Genomic DNA, 21,610 nt, shown 5'->3' with positions numbered 1-21,610 from the left:
AGGATTACATGAGGCCTGTTTTTCAAACATCAACTGACTGCTGGGTGCTTCAAGCTCTTAGGTAGTAATGTTTCTCCCTCCTCGGACCAGCAGATTCACCTTTCCACAGGACAGAACCAGTGCCTGCCGACAGCTCCAACACCAACTGAACTAGCTGGGCCTCGTCTAAGAAGCAGACAGGAGGACCCAAAAATCTCTCCTTACGTCACCCTCATCCCACCAACTAAGCAATTCCCGAAACATCCTCTGGACATATAAAGATACAATCCTCACCCGGCTCCTGTCAACAAAAACAACACTTGAGAACTTCTGAAGACTCTCCAGAGTTAAGAAAGGAGAAAGATTACCACACCCCTCCTGAGAAAATGTCTTTCCCAAGCACCACATTTCTTCACTGTTAATCGCCTGAGGAAAAAACTTCACAAGCTTCACTTGCTTAGATAGATAGGAGCTAGGTCAGTAGATGAAAGAAAACACAGAGACTTAGGTGGTGATTAGAGGATGTCAGTCCGTTTACACATTAGGTACAAGAGATGGCTTTCTTCCCAAACCTACCTGAGATAGCATCACTGTGGTAATGAGAAGGTTTGGGCTGGGGGGGGGGGGGGGGTCGGGGCACGGGGAGGACCCCAGACACTCTGGGAATGAAGTCACACCTGGCTGAGGAGTCACATGAGGGGCACTTGGGAAGCAGAGGGCGGTAGACACCTTGGGACCCGGAGGAGGGGCACAAAAAAGGAAGGTGACAACAGCAAGTTTTGCCTATTTCAACATTTCGCTCTGAGCCTCCAAACACTAAGAAAGAGGAAGGAAATGTGCCCTCCTCTCGTGCCCCCTCCTTCTCCTCGGACCCCCTAAAATCAAACCACTGCTATTAGTACTAGTTCTCTGACATTGCTCAACCAGGGTTAGCAGAAGGCAATTACATCTTTCTACGTGAAGATGCCATCCGAGTTTCAAACAACTCTTTGTAAACTTTTGAAACACAGGCCCTCAGGACTTAGGAGCCACCTGGATTTTTTAAAAGGCCCTTGAGCAGATTCTGTCCTTTTTGGAAAATTCATTTTTTGGCATCTTTCCGTTGTACCTATTTTACACCACACACACAGTATCTGTGCAATACTGGACACAGGTCAATGCCAGAGAGGTTTTTCTGATATCAATTAAATATTTGGGGTTAAACAAATTAAGATAGCTGGTGGATATCTGTTAGGTCTCTAAACTTTTTTAAAAACAGAGTTAGGAATTGGGACTCGATAACGATCTTTCATGTAATGGCTGAAAAAAAGAAAAAATAGGAACAAACCAGCACACTCCTTCGGAGACCACTATCTCACACACAAATGTTCCAAAAGGCGAAACTACCAACATTATGTGCACCTCCACTTTGCACAAGATCCACACACAAGTGTCACACAGTGCATCACATCCTAATTCTGCAGGAGTGAATTAGCCAGGTAGGACAGAAAAGCCCCAGGACATTTGTGCACTTCGCTATGCTCACCTGATGGAGTCAAAACACACAGGGATCAGCCTCCCTCAGAAGGGAGGTTTTAGCCAAGTAGGCTGGCAAAGAAAGATTTTGTTTACTGAACACAATGTCTCCATTCCCCATTAGCAGTGGAAACATGGGGACCCTCAGGCTTTTCTCTATTAAGCCACAACATGCTTGCTAACTTCAGTGGCAATTGGCACTGGAATCCCCACACATATCAGCTCCAATATGTTACTGTTTATCAGCACAACTGAATGTGCTATTCTCTGCTGATCGCAGTGTTACAGAGGCCTTTGGTCATCTTTCCTCACTTTCCCAAGTTAGTCTAAACGTGGCAGAGAAAGGGAAGCTCAAATGAAGTTTGACAGCTTCCCTCTTCAACACCTGGGCCCAAGGCTGGCCTGGCAGGCAAAACCCAAACAGGAACCCCTGGCCTATCTCCTGCCCCTGTCGCAGAAAGCAGAAGAAACGCCACCTTCTTGGCTGTAGGGGCAGCACGGCCTGACTTCTCCCCTAAGCAATAGAAAGAACTGAAGGTAACAATAATTCCCCTCCTACTCACTCTCTTCCCTCCTCCCTAGACAGCTCTCAGAAACTAAACTTAAACTGGACTTGGTGCCCAGTCTAAATTAGCGCGTGCGCCCGCACACGCGCGCGCACACACACCTTTTCCTCCACGGCAGTTGCTACAAAGTGTAATTACAGATTTGCACGTATTTATTTGCAAGGTCCCTAAGGGCTGGGACCAGGAGCGTGGATCTACCTGGGCTCCGGCCGGGTGCATGCCCGCCACAGCCCGTGAGCAAGCTCGCTCGCTCCAGGCTGAACCCTTGCACTGTCCACGCGCTGTCCAATGTATCTACTGGGTCGTTCTGAGTATCCACAGCCTGACTCCCGACCAGACTGTGCAATCATTTTGATGGAACCGCCTGGAACCAGGCCCTCTGCCATCAAGCGCTAAGTGTCCCTTGCCAGTGTCGGAAGGTGTCATTACGAAGAATTTTTTTAAAGCCTTTAAAAAGATGAAAAAATAGGATCGAGCTTTAGCTGGAGTACGCAAACCTGCCTAAGTACTCGTTTCTTGAGTGTGCGGAAACACCGGGCGAGGGAATGCAACGCGCGCAGCCAGCACTGGAGAGTAGCCGAACAGAGACCGCCAAGACCCTCAAGGCCAGTGACAACCAGCGAGAATTAAAGGCAACTTTGCAACCCCACTTCCCCGTCCGCCAGGCTGCCGCGCCTTTTCTGCCTCCCCGAGAGCAGGGCCCACCAAGCCACCCGCTAATCTGTCAAAAAGGCGCTCGGAGCCGGCTTGGGAGGGCTGGTGCTGCAGGGCGGGGACAAAGGGACCGGGGTGGGTCACCCTCCCACTCATCCTCCCCAGCCAACATCATTTTACACCGACGCGGCGCGTCCAAAATGGAGGGAAACGTCTGCAATTTAAAACCGCAGCTCCATTTCCGCAGCTGGCCGGGCCGGACGCACCTTCAGCCTCGCCAGCAGCGGCACGGACCGACTCGGAGAAGGGGAGGGCGAGGCCGCGGCACCAGGCCCGGCGCCCAGGAACCCCTGCCCACCCGCCGCGCCCGCCCCGCCCGCCCTGCGGGCCTCCCCCCGGCCCCTCGGAGACTGCGCCGTGGGGAGCGGGGCGTGGGTACGAGCGCTCACCTGCTCCGGACTCCGGCGGGAACACGAACAGCTCCGGGAGGGTTGCTGAACAGCTACCCGGCGGCGGTTCCGCGCGCGCGACACTGCCGGCTCTCGCGCTCTCGCGCCCCGCGGTCCCGCAGCCCGGGCGCGCGCCCCCCCGGCCCCGCCCTCTCCTCGTCCCGCCCCCCCAGTCTGGCTTCCCAGGGCTCCCATTGGGCCCTCGGTCTTTTGAATAGCGCCCGGCGCTGTCGATTGGCTTTGAGACATGGCGCGTCCGCCCGCCCCGCCCCACCCTGCGTCAAGGCCCGCGATGGGGGGAAGAGGATCCCCGTGGGTCTATCCGTGGTGCGGCCCAGAAGGCATATTTGAGCGGGCCTTATCTCAGCAGCCCAGGCACTCTTCTAGCCCGCTGACCGCGCGCATTCCCCGCCCATTCCCTCCCGGCACTTGCCACAGTTGTCTGGCGATGCACAGTAGGGAAATTGGTGTGTGAAGTGGCTTGGCGAGAAATATATAAGGGCTATAAAGTAAATTTGCATAGTGATAACTAAAGATCAATTGACCGAGACCGAAAGTACTTCTTGCTAAAACACTATTACTGCTCTCCTTACCGTGTTTTAAAAAAAACAAAAAAACCAGGAGACCCCAGGCCAAGCAGTGGCTACGAAGGCAATCTGGGGCTTCTTTGTCTTGGCGATGGCTGCACGTCGGTAGAAACTGACCTGGACCGCAGCTTGGGGGCAGTGGGGCCAGTGGGTGGGAGGGGGTTGGTAAAGAATGTCCAAGGATTCCCTACAGCTCGCAGCGTTCCTAGGCCGACTGCTGTTAGGAGGGGGATTAACATTAAGTGGAGGTCCTGCAGAGATATGGTAGAAGATATTCAACAACGTGCGGAGTGGAAGAGAAAATTCTGTGCTAGTACACAGTGAGATGCCACTTGACGGGCATCCCACAAGTCTGGTTTCACTTGGCCTCCAAAATGCTGAATCATTACATTGTTAACTCCGAATCTGTTTTGGATCCTAAACCTTTTTTTTCTCTCCAAGTTATCATTATTGGTTAGTTTGTTTCCTTCCTTTGAGGTCAAGAGTTTAAAGCAATCCATTGAGGTTCCCCATTTTGCAGTGTGGTTTTAATCAAAGTATTTCTTAACCCAACTACTAGGTTAACCTAACTTACTAGGTAAATTTAAGTGAATTTCTATTTTGGAAGCACTATCCATTAAATTATAATAAGTAGGCTTTACCATTTATAGCCCAGCTTCGGGTGCAAGAGCTCTCGTTTTCTCACACTTAATAACTACAAAACACCCAGGTTTACTACTACAAAAATAAGAAAAAAAAAAAAATACATTGAGCTTTCTCTGTCATTCACATCCAGTGTGAATGAGTTCCTCCGAGCCTTTTCCCTAGAACAAATTCTGACATCAAATGGTCATTGTCATCAAATTTGCCCTGGGTGGAAATCTGAGCTATAGGAATGCACACTGCACTTCAAAGTCAGAAAACCTTTGTGATTTTTGGCAAAGCCCTCAGCCTCAGTTGTCTTAGCCCTTAAGGTGAGATAGTATTAGCGCTACCTCATTTTTTGCAGCAAATGACACAGAAATGAAAACACTGTAGCGAGTATGGGGGGACCTAAGATAGTAACTATTCCTAATAGCCATGAAGTGCTTCATTATTCCTTTCTCCTATCTTCTACACAGAACTAAGATTTCACTGGATTTCCCTTGAGGTACACATTTCCTGGATTTTTCCACTTATGAAATAAAAGAAGATTCATTAAAAAACACGCACACTTCATTTTAAAGGTCAGGTTTATAAAGTCTCGTCATAACAAAATGAAATTAAAAGATCGTAAATCACTAGAGTTAGCTTAGTTAACATTCTACCTTATAAATTTTTAAAGACATTCTTAAAACAGAACTGCTTTTGACATCAGAGAAACTAAAGAATAATTATTGTTTACTTCTAGTTAGTGGATTGGAGCATATTTCAAAAAATCAGATGAATATCTAGGCTACTTTCTCAGAAAAGGAACTGTTGGTATTTTCCTCTTCTTTTTTTAGAGACTACCAAAAATTATGTAGATTTGGGAGTGGAGACTTTCCCAGTTTAGTTCTCAGAGAGATGCTTGTCAACCACAATTAGCCATCTGTGAATTTTCAAAATATATAAAAAGTCACTTGAAGAGCTGTGTCTTGGCGTTGGTGTTAAAGTGGCCATCAGTGTCACGGTCCCCTTCTGCACTTACAAGGAAAGGGAGTAGTGGAGAAGCAAAGCCCATCAGCGCTGCCACTAAAACAGCCAAAAGGGCTTTTCTGGTGGCGCAGTGGTTGAGGGTCCGCCTGCTGATGCAGGGAACGCGGGTTCGTGCCCCGGTCCTGGAAGATCCCATGTGCCGCGGAGTGCCTGGGCCCGTGAGCCATGGCCGCTGAGCCTGCGCGACCGGAGCCTGTGCTCCGCAACGGGAGAGGCCACAACAGTGAAAGGCCCGCGTATCGCAAAAGAAAAAAAAAAAAAAAAAAAAAAAAAAAAACCAGCCGAAAAACACACATGGGGCCAGGAAACCAACCTTACATATGAAATACAAGAACTGCAGTGTGTTGTCTTCTGTTGTGCCCATTATTTGGCTCTGTTTCCCAGAGGATCTGGACTATCGTATGTGTCAATAAAATTTTAATGCATTTGTTGTTTTTCTTTTTTTTTTTTTTTTTTTTTTTTTTTGTGGTACGCGGGCCTCTCACTGCTGTGGCCTCTCCCGTTGCGGAGCACAGGCTCCGGACGCGCAGGCTCAGCGGCCATGGCTCACGGGCCTAGCCGCTCCGCGGCATGTGGGATCTTCCCGGACCGGGGCACAAACCCGCATCCCCTGCATCGGCAGGCGGACTCTCAACCACTGCGCCACCAGGGAAGCCCGCATTTGTTGTTTTTTATCTAAGTAACTAAATCCTTTGAATCCTCCTGTAGTGCTTTTTTAAATATAAAACTGCTGTACCTTCAGTCTTTTGGTCTATACTATTCTAAGTGAAAAATCTAACCCACTCACCGGATTTAATCTTATAACTTAAAGATCCTTTGTTCAGAAAGTAATTATTATTCAAACATTTTGTTTTTAACATTTGCTGATTAATAACTTTTTTTAATTAGTGTAAAATTTGTTTCGATGTGTTGGGAGTCCCGAATTATTTTTCTGCAGCAAAAAATTTATACTTCATAGCATGACATACAGGAAAGCGCTTCAGAAACTCTTGCCCTCATAGATCTCTGCCGGGGTGAGCCCCTTCTGCTCCTTTTTATGCCTATCTTACCTTTCCCACTCGCTTCACCCTCCATTTCTACAAAATTTCTAATGGGGCCACAGACATGTTGCTTGAATGCCTTCTCCCTTCTTCTGAGAATCTCAGCAAAGCTTCCCCTGTCTCTCTGTCTGCATGGCACTTCCCACATACACCTGACATTATGGGCATCCTGGAAGGCAGGAACCGTATTTTATTCCTCTTTGCATCTCTCCCCACTAAAGAAATGAATGATTAGTTAATTATGAAACTGTGTCATCTATGCTCCTCTAAAAGCTGGACTAAGTAAATTTTCTCCCTCTTGGTCTAGTTACTAAGCTTCTACGAGGCTGCATTAAGGCAAGAAGCAATGGAACTTTCGCTGGCACTAACTGTTCCCACTAACTAGGGTAGATGAAGAAGCTTTCTGCCTTGGGAGCACAGCTTGAATTCCCTCCCCTCTGTGCCTCCCTTGCCCCCTGCCACTGGTCCTGCTTCCTCGCCATCGCTATCCACTATGCTGGCTGCTCTTCCCTCTGCCTTGGTCTTTTGTTTGTTTGGGGGTTTTTTGGCCGCACTGTATGGCATGTGGGACCTTAGTTCCCTGACCAGGGATCGAACCCGTGCTCCCTGCATTGGAAGCGCAGAGTCTTAGCCACTGGACCACCAGGGAATTCCCCTCTGCCTTGGTCTTGATCTCTGTGCCCTCATCTCTTTTAATCCAGAATATGTTTCAATTAAGAACCTACCGTATGTTTCACGTGGGGTTGCAGAACACAGGTGCGTGGTTTGTGTTGGCACAGTTGCTAAACTGTGAGTCCCTGAGGGTAGCCTTCCACCCCTGCCTCCTACCCAGAGTCTGTCTGGGGCAGACTGGGGGCTCGAGTGTAGAACAGAGCGTACTCGTTTATGTAATATGTAAATGCCATGTTGATTCACTTCTAGCCAAAGCTAAGCCTTAGCCGTCAGTGATACTGTTTGACACCTACACTTCTCTTCAGTGATTGCTCCAACCCTCTCACTAAAACTGCTCTGTGCCCTCTAGGAAAAGTTGGGGAGCACCTGCAGTTGGCATCCAGGTGGTGGAGAAAGGGACAATGTGGGGAGGGGACTAATGTGTAATGAGACCTTGCTGTGCGGAGAGCACTTCCATTCCTTATCTTATTTATGGCTCAAATCAACTCAGTGAAACAGTTCTCATTATCACCATTTCTAGGATGACAAAACTGAGACTCAGGTCAACAAACTTGCACCAAGTCACACCCAGCAAATAAGCGCTGGAGCGGCAATTCTAACCCAGGTCTAAGGTCCGGAGCATCTGGCCTTCCCACCGCCTGAGCCCCCCTGGTCCCCGGGGCAGCCTCTTGGTTCTGCCGGCCATTAACTCCCAGTTATTATATGACCCCACTGTCATATCAGCTGGATGCTTCACAGGCTGATCAGAATACGGCTCGTGGGCTTTTTGTCTACATTTTGGGGTCACAGGACCCCTGTGACTATGCTCTTCTGAGCACACCTGGTGTGCAAACTTACCCTTGTCTCCACTGTTGATCCTTTCCGCCACGACTCTTAATTCTGATGCCCTAATTCTGGACTCTGTAAAATTGCCTGTATGTCTTCCTCTTCCTTCCTTCTTCTAAGGGGCTGTCTTAGAAAATTCACTTTGAGATAGCAAGAGCAGGATCACGGTAACCTTTGTAGTATATTTACTGCAGCATCCAGTACAATTAAATCTGCTTAACACAGGTTTGAGGGTGATGATACAAAATATTAGAGATGAATGCTTAAAATCAGATTGGCAGAACTCTTTTAACTTTCTTCATTTTACTTGAGCAAGTGCATCCTAACGGATTGTACAACCTAAAACCTATTTGGAGCACAGTAGTGTATTATTTTATTCAGAACACACACCTACATAAATGACGAACCATATATGTGAATATTATATCTGTTAAAACGGATGAAATGTAATTGCAATATAGATGTATTTGAAAGCTGTACAGAGCCAGCTTGAATAGCCATTAAACAACTCTAAATATTATTTGACATGAATGGTTTGGCAGAAAAAAATTGCATCTTCATGCTAAGTTACTTAAGATATTTCTTTGCTTGTTTATGTTTGATACGAAGGCTAGGATCCCAGAGATAACCACTGCTATAGCAAAGCAAGTCATGGTACTCTGAACTGGAGTCTTCTCCAGGGTAAGTCACACTGTGGAACAAAACGCCGTTTTTGCCTGTATGAGTACAGTTTTTACATACTTAGATTTCTGAAATCTCAGTAAAATAATCTTTTGTCTATGTAATGTAACGAAGGAAAGTTTATCTTGGACCATTCAGAATGATTCCATTTGCAAAGTACCAAAAGTACAAGATAATAAGCCTTCCCGTAGCATTAACCTTCAAGATAGCATAACAGCAGGACCCATCAAAAATGTCATATCTACGAATATACAGCCCTCCTTTTATTTTGTTTTTATAATTTTATTTTTATACAATGATTTGGAATACGGTGCATTTTAAATTTATTTATTTATTTTTGGCTGTGTTGGGTCTTCGTTTCTGTGCGAGGGCTTTCTCTACTCGTGGCAAGCGGGGGCCACTCTTCATCGCGGTGCACGGGCCTCTCACTATCGCGGCCTCTCTTGTTGCGGAGCACAAGCTCCAGATGCGCAGGCTCAGTAGTCGTGGCTCACGGGCCTAGTTGCTCCGCGGCATGTGGGATCCTCCCAGACCAGGGCTCGAACCCGTGTCCCCTGCATCGGCAGGCGGACTCTCAACCACTGCGCCACCAGGGAAGCCCCTCCATACTGTTTTCCGTCTCAGTGTACCACCCACAGGGCACAAGTGTTCCAATTTCTCCACATCCTCACCAATGCTTGCTATTCTCTAGGGTTTTTTAGTTTGTTTGTTTTTGATGGTAGTCATCCTAAGGGGTGTAAGGTGGTACTACCAATGTTTTAATAAAATAAACATTTATGGGGGCATCTCTGGCAGTCCAATGGTTAAGACTCCATGCTTCCAATGCAGGGTGCGCAGGTAGGATCCCTGGTCGGGAACAAAGATCCCACATACCTCGTGGGATAAATAAATAATTTTTAAAATATTTATGATTTTTAAATATTTTTATAATATCATATATGGTTTATCAAACCACACAAGGCACCCTAGAAATTTTGATTCAGGATATGCCCATTAGATTAAAAATTATTGCGCTAAGAGACTATGAAGTATTTGTGTCATGCATTTTTTAAAGTACAATACCAGTTAGTGTCGTATATAGTATAGATCAAAATTTTTCTAACTTCTCTAGGCCAAGGCAAGAAAAATGTTTGCAAGTAAGTGACAAACTCTTCCCATTTCCTTAGGAAAATATGACTTGAAAAGAGCTAAAATATTAATAATAGTAAATTAACACAAAAGCAACCTATTGCCTCAAGTTACCTTCATCTCAGGATAATTAATTCAAGGAGGAGGAGAATTGAGCTTCAACATGTTTGCTCTTTCATGGGACTGTCCTTTGCAAAGCAAGGAAACATTTTTTCATTGGTGAATGTGTGAATAGAGGCCGGTGAAGCGACAGTTAACCAGCCCGGTTTCCAAGGAGGGAAGAGAAATGTAAAAGCATGTTGGCTGTACATGTTTTGCAGGGCAAACTTTTTGGACACATAAGCATTTAAAGTCCAGTGCTACATCAACCTTTGGAATATACACAGGGAAATGATAACTAAGAGGCAGGATGGTTCCCTTTCAGTTCCAAGAACCCATGATTAAAAGAGTCAGAGGAGGGCTTCCCTGGTGGCGCAGTGGTTGAGGGTCCGCCTGCCGATGCAGGGGACACGGGTTCGTGCCCCGGTCCAGGAGGATCCCACGTGCCGCGGAGCAGCTGGGCTCGTGAGCCATGGCCGCCGAGCCTGTGCGTCCGGAGCCTGTGCTCTGAGTCAGAGGATTACTGATTTGGCAGGACGGAGTCCCACAGAGAATGTGGATTTCAGAGACTGGGAGACCTGTTCCTGAATCCTCACCTCTCCTCCTACACTTCAGACCTCAGGCCCTTAAACTTTATCTTCAGACCGTTTATCTATAAAATGGGGAAAATAATACCCATCGTTCACGGCGCATTTGTGAGGTTTAAATTTAACAATAAGCAATCACTAAATAGTTCTGATTCATTAATTTATTAAGTCATTCATTCAGCAAATATGTATGAAACTGTTACGATGGAAGAAATTTGAAGAGAAAACTTAAAACAAATTTTACAACAAATTCCAGTAGTGCCTGGAATTTTTATGTTTATCTAAATGAGATATAAGTTCATAGCAGGAAGGGGGATGAAGTACACTGCTTTTGAGGAACAAGCCTTTCCAACAAGGATCCACATGGCAGCCTGGAATTAGACTGCCTGGAAAAGTTAGTGGAGCCAGCTAGCTATGGCTCAGAACACAGCCTCCCACAAGAAGGAGACTGAGGTTCCAGTTCCCTGAATTAACACTTCGGGCTGGAAAATCATCACCCAATCCCTGATACCAGTGACACTGGACTGACTACTTTGTAACCAGATAAGTTCTTTGGCGTCCCTAAAAGAGCTTAGAGTAACTAAATTGGAAAAATGTCTTTCCTAGAGTTTGGAAATACCTCAAATCCAAAAATATACTCCCCCTGCCCAAAATACTTGTATTGATGGTGATTTTGCAATCACCAGGTGATTCTAAAATGCCAGGGACCGTGAAGAAAGCCTTTCAAATTACTTGAGCATACTCTCTGCCCACCACATACAAACCAAGGCCTCTACCTCGTCCTCTGTCTTTAAGTTGATTTGTCAAGGAATACTCACTGAGTTCACACCAGGGCTTTTAAGAGCTTACCAACAGGTCGGTGTTCACTGAGGATTGATGATCTGGGTCCAGAAAGAAAGCACTCGCCTCAGGTAGAGAGAGGAGGACATGGGGCGTGGTACATACCAGGTTCGGCAATCCGACTTGGGGCTCCTGAAAATCGCATGGCCATCGAAGCCCATGTTGACGTGAACTTGCTTTATCTGGCCACAAGCTCAGCAGCGTTTCATGACGAGTTTCTCTCCCTGTCGGTAAGATTTGGATCATCTTTCAATGTTTTCTCCCGTTGCCCGTGTGGCAAGTGTTAGAAATTCTGAATACACTTAATTAATGACATCCCTGAACTCCCTCTCCTGGTTCTGACTCAGCCAGCTGTGGCAGGGGAGAATTCTGCTTCTACTTCTTCCACGAAGAGAACAATTTATAATCCACAAACCAAGAGGATGGAGCAGAGGATGTTTAAAAAGTAGCTAGAAGTTGATGGACTGCCAGGTTCACTTTCAAGGCATAAGTCTGGACTGTCTGTGTGGTTCTTGGCACGGGTAAGTGATGCACAGCTCAGGAACTCTTCTAGAACCTTATTGCAGTGAACAGATGAAACCGAAAGCAAAGGCGCTGGAAACTTCTCTGTCTGTCACGCACCTAAGGAGTTCAGAGAGAATAAAACAATATCTGACCCCCTTTGTTTTGTTTCAAGTTTCTAAATAGGAAGAACAAAAAAGGCTTGATTCACATGACAAGCACTCCAGCATGACAGGGCCTGGAGGCACCATCTTTGTCCCAAGGAGGAGGAAAGGGCCAACCGGCCAGAGCCCTCAGAAGGCTGTCAAGTATAGATGGGAGGGCTGTCACATGTGGATGAGGCCCAGCACTGCCAGCAGAAGGGCATGTCTTGGCTAATAAAGACTTAATGCTGGGCTTCCCTGGTGGCGCAGTGGTTGAGACTCCGCCTGCCGATGCAGGGGACACGGGTTCGTGCCCCGGTCCGGGAAGATCCCACATGCTGCGGAGCGGCTGGGCCCGAGAGCCATGGCCGCTGAGCCTGCGCGTCCGGAGCCTGTGCTCTGCAACGGGAGAGGCCACAACAGTGAGAGGTCCGCGTACCGCAAAAAAAAAAAAAAAAAAGACTTAATGCTGCATGTCCCTCCTCGTAACTGGTAATACCACACGTCAGTGAGCGTGATGTGTGTGCTGGCCTCTAACTCCAAACTGAAGATGTGCACCGTTTCATCATTTTAGTGGTCTTTGTGTCCTAGCCTTGGTATAGGCTCATGGTATAAAGATTTGTTGGATGGATAAGAAAACAAAACAAACAAACAAAAACACTTGGGGGAATGAGAGAAAGGTAAGAAAATTGATCCTTCCAACAGTCCGATGAGGTGGGAACATTATACCCATTTTGCAGGTGAAGAAACTGAAAAAAAGGGCCGACTGACTTGCCAGGTTGACACAAAGAGTAAGTGGGAAGAGCTGGGAAGAGAAACCAAGAGTGACTCAGAGCCCATGGTTACCTACAAGGGGCTAAGAGAGGCCAGCCAAGAGCAGCTGAAATCCCAGCTGGTTCCCAGAGAGCTGGGACGGGGCACAAGATGTCCCTGGTGGTAAGCCTGCCCCACCCCCTCAGAACCAGTAATTATATACCCAGTGAGAGTGGTGGCTTGATGTGGGTGTTGTCTCGTGAACTGTAGGCACCAGGAAGGCTAGGACTTGTCCTGTGACCTCATTATCCATCCCCTTTGCTGGCAAACAGGGCTGTGCACAGGGTGGTGAACACACCCAGTCAGTTGCTTGCTGTTTGTGCAGCTGTCTTTTTAGGCTGTGCTCTTTGCAACAACAAAAAAACAGCCTCCTGCAGGGCTATTTGATGTCACAAAAACCCAGCCTCCAAACTCTCCATATCTGCTTCTATCAGAAGCTCTTTCTTTTACACTTCCCCTGGGAGCCTCAGCTACACCACCAAGGGACAAAAAAGAAATACGAGAGATAGAAGATCAACATCTTTATGCATAAGAGTAGAGTTAATCCATATTTCATTCCTAAAGCCTGCAGTTTATGGGATTGGCTGGGATTTGTTACAGTTTGTTCTGAAGATAAGGCAGTGCTGAGTCGGTGACCAGGCTGGAGTGTCCACCTCACAGAGTCGCCTGGCTATTGTTCAGGGTTTGCTTTTGACTTCATTTCATGGAATAAAAGGTCGTTGCAGACCAAACACGTGAGCAGGAAGTGGGCAGGGCTTGTTGCTCTGCCTGGTGGTTCACGAGAGGAGAAACACAGAGAAGTCATAACCTCTGCGGTTTGGTGTGTGTTGCAACGTGAAAACCCGGAAGCTTATCTTAGAGGAGGCTGATGGGTCAAAGTCGGCAACGAACTGGAGCCTTTACTGTTGGAAGCTTAGGAGGGGAGCGAGTCTTTGCCCTCCGGAGAAGCACCCAGGTCCTGGCACCTGATAAAGAGTCCCCAGAGTGTAACCCTGTCCCATCAGAATGGGAGGGAGAGTCAGAAGAGTGTTTACAAGAATGCAATTTGATTTTTTAAAAAATAGTTTGATTTTCTCTAAAAATTAACAGCCCTCCTTATGGTTTGACTTGAGTGAGAAGCACATGGATCAGTGGTGACAGGAGATGAAGGAGACGTGGGTGCCCCGTCCCTCCCCACCCTGTGTCTCAGGGCGTTTCAGTGGCTTGAGCCAACCTGCCTGTTTAAGCCTGTGGATTTGCTTGATCTTGAAAACCTGCCAGGTAGCCTCACAGATGGTCGACAATTGCCACCTGGATCGGTGCTAACGCAAATGCTAGAAAATACTGCTTACAGGCTAGCCAGGAAAACGTTTTACTGGAAAATTGCTTGAGAAGAGACCACAGAGTTTCAGTGAGGATATGCCATTTAAGGATAGAAATACTGAAGCTTCATGAAATGGGACATCCTGATGGAGCCACAAGAAGACATACTCTCAGACAGTCACATCAAAGGCATCCTGACGGCACAGGCAGTGTGAACCTCACTGGCTCCCAAGGTTTCGGGGACCCATCAAGGGGGAGAGAAAACAGCCTCCCTGCAGCTCTCTGCCACCTGCTACCCCTGGCTCAGCAGGTAAACAAGATTGGAAAAGCAAGACTGGGAGTGGTTCTACCATGCTTATTTGAGGAAATGTCTGAGTGTCAGCTGTCAACATAGTTGACACCTTTAACTAATTTCCAAGCACACCCCCAAGGCAGACTATGATGTTGGCGGTTCCCTGAGAGAAGCCCTGCAGGCTGGTGCCCCTGGAGGACTGGCAGAGGCTGTGTCATCTGTCCAGACTGCGGTCCCCCAGAGTGAACAGCAGAGTCAGTTTGATCTTAATTAGCATTTGGGATATGAATATAAATACCCAGCTCCCAAGACAAGGAGTCAGCCCAGGAAATCCCCAGGATGTGGAGTTCTCAGGGGATGGGGGCAGGCTGGCCTCCAAAGGCCACGCAGAGCTTTGCAGCGAGCCAGGGTCATGGCTCACCTCTGTCCAGCCACGCCGGATGTTTCCGGAAGCCCCCTCCCAGCTTTGGCCCTCCTGGCTCTGTTTGGTTCCTGAGAACAAAGAGAAGAGCTGTGTGTGTGACCGGGCCTGTGACACACATGGGAAAGCCATTGCTGGCTCGGCTGACAGATGTCAACACACACCGGCCCTAAAGCTCCAGGAAGACGGCGCCATTTTGCATGGAGCGGAGGGAATATTTTGATACAGGTGGAGGGGACTATGTCTGCAGAGGCCCTAGTTCCCAGCCTTTGGCGTATGGTCGAAGGGACTTCCTGGGGTGGGGGGATGCTAGGGAGCTGGTGAGCAGGCGGGCTTCTGCCTCAGGGGGCCTCTGCTCTTCCCCTAGGAGCCCCTCTTTGGGTTCCTGTTTGGACAGGACATTGGGTCTGTCACAGCCACAGGCACTGGTTGGGCTGTGCTTCCCTTGGAAGGGCATCCTGCCAAGTTGTTCCTGGAGCGTTTGGGAAAAGGCCCCTTCCCAGGGCCAGTATTCATTCTGCAATTAAAAAGTTGCATCTCAAAGACACTTCTAATGATCCAAAATATTGTTGCCAGAAAGAAAACGATATAGTTGGCACCCCTGAGGCACTGTATGGAGGGCCTTCTGCACAGTGCCTGGGACCATGAGCCCGCAGTAAAGGGCACACCCCCCTCAGGACGCTGGAGAAGGGGCTTCAGGCATCTTGCAGATTGATAGCGGACAGATGTTCACTCATTCAAGACATCACCTCTGGAGCACCTGCGGTTTGCAAGCATTGTGCTAGGGCCAGGCCACAGCCCAGTGGGAGAGACAATGGGGCCCAGAGGGGGGCGTCCAAGTCATACCCAGCAAGCGGTGGGTGGGAGGGAGGGCATCCTTGCAAGCAGCCCCCTGAATGGAGGGGGCCGGGACCGAACTTGGAAGGATTCCTACTGCACTTGGTATTTAGAACAGGGAGAGGCCGCTTTCCTCTCTCTGGCTTCTCTCCTTTTCCTTCCTTCCTTGTCACCCCATTTCCACACTACCTCACTGAGTCTGCCTCCAGGGAGACACGAATCCCTGCCCTCCCAGGACCCAGGGTCTCCCTGGGGCTGTGAGGCATCTCCACTGCCCCTCCCTCGTCTGCTGCCCTCTGATCTGGCCTTGACCTCCCTCCCCAGATTAGGGGCTGGTCTGGAATTGAGCACACACCATGGTGAAATGGTGGGCAGTCACAGCTGGTCAGTCTGTCTTTCTGTCCCTTCTCATCCAAAGATTCAGAACAGGGGCTTCCCTGGTGGCGCAGTGGTTGAGAGTCCGCCTGCCGATGCAGGGGACGCGGGTTCGTGCCCCGGTCTGGGAGGATCCCACATGCCGCGGAGCGGCTGGGCCCGTGAGCCATGGCCGCTGAGCCTGCGCGTCCGGAGCCTGTCCTCCGCAACGGGAGAGGCCACAACAGTGAGAGGCCCGCGTAACGCATAAAAAAAAAAAAAAAAAAAAAAAAAAAAAAAAAAAAAAAGATTCAGAACAGTACCCACTATAAAGGGCCTTCGTCCCAGTATTCAAAGTATCACCATGTGGTCTGATTTCGTTTTTCCTCCCAACGGAATTGGACTTGGTTCTGGAAACATGATGCATTTTATTGACCAAAAGCATCTCTTTGGGAGCAAGAGACCTTTGGAAACCTACAATGTTCAAGGAAACCATTCAGTCGTCTTAGACACATTCCTGTCATTTGCCTCTGGACTTTTTATTCCTTTAGCCCAGAATAATATTTATTCTTTGCTTCACCTGACTGAATCACAGTGAATATTTATACCTTGAACCAAGCACACAGCAGAGAATGCGAGGCTTGGGGGATCTTTGCAAAGCTGTCCTGGTTAAGGGTCTTGCAATTCTCCCAGAAGTTTATTGTCCTGGTATAAATCTGACTCAGATTTCTCACAGCTCTCCGTTCTCAAAAGTCTCTCATCCTCTGGCACTTGGACCCAAGCATTCGGCTATTTGACAGCGGGATAAGCACGTGAAGGGCACTGCCCTCCTGCCCCCCTAGGGTCTGGCCCCTCTGCCGCCGTGATCAGAGGTTTGCGGCCAGACCTTGGCTTCCCTTCCTTCCCAGCCCCCAGCTTCCATCCTGTCCCTGCCAGAGATTTAAGGAGAAGGAAGTTCAACGCACTTGGTTTTCAGCTTGTCTGTCCACTCTAGGGAGGAAAGGAAGAGTCAGCTTAGCGGGGGAGGCCAGGGTCAGCCCTCGCAGGGTCTGGCATCCGGCCGGCCTCTGGGGTCCAGCCCCTCCGTCTGTCTGGATGTTCCTCATGGTGTCTGAGGCCTTCTGCCTGGGGTGTCCGCTGTTTGTGCAGCCTGAGAACAGACCTGCCGCTCCTCACTCTGTGCCCCAGGAGCCTCCCTCAGACTAGGAATTCTAGAAACACGCTTTCTGTAAAGCTGAATGAGTGAAGGAACCCGCAACACGGTGGAGAGCTGAGATTGCAGGGCTGTATCTGAGGAACAACAAACGTGACCTTTCTTGTTCTCAGCCTCTGCCTTTGCCTGGAGCTCTGCTTAATTCAACCTTTTTTTTTTTTTTTTTTTTTTTAATGGGGAGGGGAAACACTCCACTTTCTCAATCCAGTTAAAGAGGCATCTGTATGCCACTGGGCTGGGCTCACCTGTCGAGCTCACAGGATGGGGAAGAATCCACCCTTGTCCCTGCAGAACCTGCCCTCTCGACTGAGGTCCGGAGAAAGGAGGAAATGTGGGGTTCAAGTGCCCGGCCACAGGAGGTGTGTAGCTCAGGGCACAGATACCCTTCTCGCCTAGGCCCACCTCCATGCTGTCCCCAGGCCCCCGTGGAGGACTTTGGGGGAGCGTGAGCCTGCGGGAATCATTCTGCAGCTGCATCCCACGCTAGAGCACAGGGCTCTGTGAGCGGTGATTTGGGCCCCTCTGCCTGTACCCTACCTCTCTCAGGAGTCTCATTGCCTCTCTGGGACCTTGCATCCAGGTCCTTCGAGGTCTGTACTCTCAAGGTAGAGTGTCGTTCCCATTTTACAGATGAGGGCAATCAGATTCAAAGAGGTCAAGCTGCGTGCCCAGGTTCACACAGTTGGAAGGCTGCAGAGCCAGGCCTCAGCCCTCCGGCCTCAAGGCAGCCTGGCCCTCCTGTTACGTACGCAGTGCTGTCCCCACCACGGTGAGAGGGCTCCTGTGCTGGGGACGCGCCAGCAGGGGTGACAGGAGCAGGCGGCATTCCAGATGGGCCTCGAGGGGTGGGCAGGATTTCAGCAGATGTAGAAACGGTGGGGGCACAGAGAGAGTGAGTCAGAGAGACAGGAAGTGCAGGCCAGGCCTCAGGGGAGGCTGATGGTTCAGGAGGGGCCCAGGTCATCTGAAGAGGCAGCCCCTGTGTCTGACCCGCCAGTCCCCTCTGAGGCAGGACAAGCTCCTGAGGCATAGCTCACCATTAGCCAGTGTAACTCCAGCTTTACCAACTGTCCCAGCCAAAGCCTTCGGCTTTATGTCAGAGGAAGGTCACAGTGGCCCATATAACCTCACTCTGCTACACCGCTATGGGCAGCAGCCCTCTCTGAACTGTGGTCTATGCAGTAAGGATCTTTGCAGTAATTTGCAAGGAGAAAAATAAGTGGCTTATGCAAAAAAAAAAAAAAAAAAAGGAAATTACTTTATTGCTGCCTTTTAGGGAAGGGCAGGGATAGATCTGGTACTTCCAGTAGAGCTTGATCCAGTGGCTTACGTGATGCCATCAGGAGAGAGGCAGCTCTTTGCTCCGCCTCTCCTGAAGGTTGGTTTCATTGTCAGGCCCCAGCAGCTCAAGATTCAGGCCATCCTTCCTGTTGTTAGGTCCAGTAGGGAACGTCTGACCCAAAGATCCTCTGGGAAGGCTCATTTCATGTCATTGCTCTGCCTGGGACATTTACCCCTCCCCAGTGAGAAGCTCGCAAGTCCCACGGCCGCCATGTTGCTAAGCTGGATTTAACCCCCCCACCCCCGGCCCAAAGTTCATGATCTAGGAGTGGGGGAGGGGTGCCACTCCAGAGGGTAATTAGGGTACTCCTTCCAGGGGAAGCGTGCAGAGGAAAGATGGAGAAAAACAGAGGCTCACCCTACACACAATACATTACCAAACCCATTCTACCAAAGTTGGTTCTCGCCTGGTTTGGGGAACCTGGAGGAGAGATAATGACCTTGAAAATGTGCAGCCCTCTCACCATGGCCTGAGGCCAGGCTGGGACACCAGGCCTGCCTGCTAGAGCAGCCAGCTGCTAACCAAGCCAGAGGCTGGGCACAGATCATGCCAAAGGGGAGCCACACTTGAATTTCAGGGTCAGAAGGTGAGAGGTCAAAGCAGGGGGTCAGGACAAGGTGGGATCCGGCCCTCGGCACCCTAAGCACCCGATCAGGTGGGACGCAGTGTAACACATCCACCTAAATCTCAAGTTTCCATCTTTTCTCTACAGTGGCGCCACTTTGAAAGGGGCCGGTGGCAGGATCCCTAATTTGCTTTTTTTTTTCCTTTCCTTCTCTAGCATTCAAATGATTCCAGAGCCCCAATTTTGCCTTGTGCAACCCACGTCAATCCAAGTTAAAAAGACTTCCCGGGCTTCCCTGGTGGCGCAGTGGTTAAGAATCCACCTGCCACTGCAGGGGACACGGGTTCAAGCACTGGGCCGGGAAGATCCCACATGCCGCGGAGCAACTAAGCCCATGCGCCACAACTACTGCAGCCCGCGCGCCTAGAGCCCGTGCTCCACAACAAGAGAAGCCACTGCAAGGAGAAGCCCATGCACCGCAATGAAGGGTAGCCCCCGCTCGCCGCAACTAGAGAAAGCCCGTGCTCAGCAACAAAGACCCAACGCAGCCAAAAATAAATAAATAAATTTATTAAAAAAAAAAAAAAAGATTTCCCCAGAGAATGTTTTCTCCTGTAAGACTGGCCACAGAAACTATTCTAACAGGGAAGATATGAGCTCAGCACGTCATCCCCTACCTGCATCTTCCCTTCTCTGCCTCAGCTGCTGAATTAGGGGCAGCTGGGGCTGGTCCTCTGTCTTGTGCAAATAAGAGAAAAAAAATAAAACAAGGAACAGTCCAGGGGCAGATGCAGCCCCCCATCAGGGTACAAGGTCTGAAGCAGGGCACACACAGGCTGGATTTCAGCACCCACCGCATCTCACCCAGGAGCCCTTGGACAGGGCACAAACTGAAGAGCTGTCCGTGGCACTTTTGGTAGGTTATAGGAAGGGGAAGGTCCCTGACCCCAGCACACCAGCACCCAGAGGGGAGGCAGAGAGAGGGAGCTGATCCCTCTGGCACCCCCTCCCCAAGGTAAGAGACTCCACTGATGGAGAGAAATATAATTGTCATTAAAACAAATCATCAGGTTTTTTTTATTTGGCAGAAGCATGGCACTCTGTAGCTTTCAGTGAGTGGTCACCCTCAGTTTCTCTTTTGAGCCTCTCAACAAAACCTGTCGGGTAAAGGGGCAGGTATTTCTCACTTCCTTTTTACAAATAAGGGAGCTGGGATCTAAGGGGCTGATTTGCTTATCCTCGTCTCATGGCTAGCAGGAGGCAGAGCCAGAACTATAAGCCAGGCTTGTTGAAATCGAATCCAGAGCTCTTTTATTTGTTTCTATTCTGTGTTAAAATAGAAATATCTGACCTGTCAGGAAATCCTGTTAGCTTTACCTCCAAAATGCTGCGTACCCAGAAACTGACCACTTCTCATACCCTCACTGCCACCATCTCTTGCCTGAATTATTGTAACAGCCTTGTAACTGATCCCTTGTATCTGCCCTTGCCCTGAAGGCTGCTTTCCACACAGCCACCGATTGACGTTCTCTTCTTAAAACTTGAGGACATGTCATGTGTCTGCTTCAAACCTTCCAGTGGCTTCCCTTCTTTCACAGTGGTGCAGAAGGCCACGCCCGCACCCTTCACTGGCCTCATCCCCGACATTCCCCCTCTGCCCACTCAGCTCCAGCCACCCTGGCTTCCTAGCTGTTGGCTTCCACCGCAGGGCCTTTGCACATGCTGCCTTCTCTGCCTGAACATCCTCCAGCACTGCCGGGTGCTCTCTTTCTCTTCTTCAGGTCTTACCCCAATGTTACTTTCCCAGTGAGGTCTTTCTTGACCACTCTGTTGAAAATGACAGCTCCCCACCACCCCATACTTCCTTTCCTTTTCTCCAGAGCCCTTTCCGCCCGTGTCACTCCATTCATCAGTTTTTCCAAGCTAGAATCGTTCCTGCAGGGCAGGGAGTTTGTCTGTTTTCCCAGCCCTAGAACAAGGCATAGCAGGTGCTCCCCAAATGCTAAGGGAGTGAAAGACTGAACACACTGCCCTGGTGCGTGAGGCAGCTTGCTGTCCTTTCTTCACAAGGACAGATGTGGTGGTGGTGTAATAAGATGCCCTCTGAATAGCAAGTGTGGAGGAAGAAAAGTCTCCCTTCCGGGAGTGGTGGCCCTTTGCAGCCAGTCCCCTGCCATTCAGTTACTTCCTCACCCAGTGCTGAGTAATGTAACCTGGTGACCTTTTGGAGACCCGCACCTGAGAGACTCTTTTGTTAGGGCAGAACCGTATCTCCTGGAACTTTTTTTTTTTTTTATTTTATTTATTTGGCTGCGTTGGGTCTTTGTTGCTCTGCACGGGGTTTCTCTAGTTGCTGCGAGCGGGGGCTACTCTTTGTTGTGGTGCGCGGGCTTCTCATCGCGGTGGCTTCTCTTGTTGCGGAGCACGGGCTCTAGGGGTGTGGGCTTCAGTAGTTGTGGCTCGTGGGCTTCAGTAGTTGTGGCTTGCGGGCTCTAGAGCGCAGGCTCAGTAGTTGTGGCACACAGGCTTAGTTGCTCCGTGGCATGTGG

The 21,610-nt window shown here is 49.3% G+C and overlaps 1 protein-coding gene across 2 annotated transcripts in view; it reads right to left on the bottom strand.

Annotated features, from left to right (window-relative positions):
- The window catches only part of LBR (lamin B receptor), a 35,004-nt gene extending 23,140 nt beyond the window's left edge, over positions 1–11,864 (bottom strand). Inside the window, exon 1 of one of the 2 annotated variants that reach the window (XM_032630087.1) lies at positions 11,384–11,864. The gene's annotated coding sequence lies outside the window, so the exon portion shown is untranslated. Of the gene's footprint in view, positions 1–3,163; positions 3,303–11,383 lie in introns of those variants that run through there. The other variant, XM_032630076.1, reaches the window with a different exon arrangement.
- Positions 11,865–21,610: the final 9,746 nt, after the last annotated feature.

This window comes from Phocoena sinus, chromosome 1, assembly GCF_008692025.1.
Source record: "Phocoena sinus isolate mPhoSin1 chromosome 1, mPhoSin1.pri, whole genome shotgun sequence".
Taxonomy (NCBI): Eukaryota; Metazoa; Chordata; class Mammalia; order Artiodactyla; family Phocoenidae; genus Phocoena; species Phocoena sinus.
This window is presented reverse-complemented; position numbering and strand designations above follow the sequence as displayed.